The 1,489-nt window shown below is 35.9% G+C and overlaps 1 pseudogene; it reads left to right on the top strand.

The window, feature by feature from the left end:
• Positions 1-584: 584 nt before the first annotated feature.
• LOC143411380 (elongin-C pseudogene) lies at positions 585-870 on the top strand (annotated as a pseudogene).
• Positions 871-1,489: the final 619 nt, after the last annotated feature.

Genomic DNA, 1,489 nt, shown 5'->3' with positions numbered 1-1,489 from the left:
TCACCACACAGCTAAATAATGCTAAACGTGAAGGTTCCAATCCAGGCCTCTTGGAACCTCTACTTCTTTGGGGAAAAGACCTTAATCCCACACAGTAGCTTCCAGTAACACCTTTAGTTTGATGGAAACTTCCCCTCCTGATTCTCATGCAGCTTTTTCTAACACACTCTACTCTAGTTCCACAGTGCCAGCCTGCGTCTCAGGGTCCATGTGCAACTGCCTTGTCTCCATTCTTGCTCACCTCTCATCTGCCCTCTACTTTGCTGTTATAGTGACCACAGTCTAACTTCTGGTATGGATGACACAATACTCACACACTGATGTGTTAATTCCATTTCAAATACAGAGAAGTAATATAGGAGGATATATGTATATGCATGCATGCGTGTGCGCACACACACACACACACACACACACACACACACAGCAATAAACAGAGTAGGACTATGGCAGAGCACAGGGACCCAGTGGCAGTAAATGTTAAGAAACCATTGAAGTTCCTGGAGGCAGTGATGTGGAATTTCATAAGAACATACTAGATGAAGAGAAAAAAATCCTATGGAGGTTGTGAAGGCTGTGATGCCATGTACATCAAGTTGATATCTTCTGACAGTCATAAATTTATTATAAAAAGAGAATATGCCCTAACATCAGGAACAATAACAGCCATGTTGAGTGAACCAGTTCAGTTGTGGAAAATGAAGCCATCAGAATCAATTTTAGAACAATCGCTTCACATGTGCTATTAAATGTACTTATTTCATCCACAAGGTTTGCTAAACTAACAGCTCCACTGAGAATGCCAAATTCCCAACTGCACCTGAAATTACTGTGGAATTGCTGATGACTGTGAACTTCTTAGAATCTTAAATAAAATCTAACAAAATGCCATGTTTAAGCATTTAATTCCCACAGTTAGAAATTCTTTTGCATTTTCCATTGTCCGCATGCAGTTGAAAAATCTAAAGTTCATTGAAGAGCAGATTGTCATCAGAGTTGAAATTTGTTCCCCACATAAACAAGCTAAAGACATTTTCACAAATTGAAAAATAAACCAATATACAAATTTTAGGTAGTTATGGTTTATCCTTTGAATGAGGCTTTTAAATAAGAGCAGTACTCATAACATAAATAGTGAGAAATAAGTTTAAATGCCAAGTACCATAGGTGAGCACTGTAACTACCTATTGACATTTTTTAGTGTTTTTTTAAAAAATCTTTTTTAGAATTTATTATAGCTCTGACTTGCATTGCTCAAGTTATATCAATATTTTCTATAAACATATTTTGGCTTAGTTAAGACATTGATTTTTATGATATTCATAAGGATTGGCCTTCCTTAGCATCATTCTAAAAGGTTTGGTCAAGCTTACACATATATATGGTAAGAATGCTGTTATTATTTCTTTTCAACATTTCTTTGAATATCCCAAGTAACATGGAGAGTATATGAGTAAATAAACCACTTTTAAAAATAAAAAACAAAACT

Source organism: Callospermophilus lateralis, chromosome 12 (genome assembly GCF_048772815.1).
Source record: "Callospermophilus lateralis isolate mCalLat2 chromosome 12, mCalLat2.hap1, whole genome shotgun sequence".
In the NCBI taxonomy this organism is placed as follows: domain Eukaryota; kingdom Metazoa; phylum Chordata; class Mammalia; order Rodentia; family Sciuridae; genus Callospermophilus; species Callospermophilus lateralis.
This window is presented reverse-complemented; position numbering and strand designations above follow the sequence as displayed.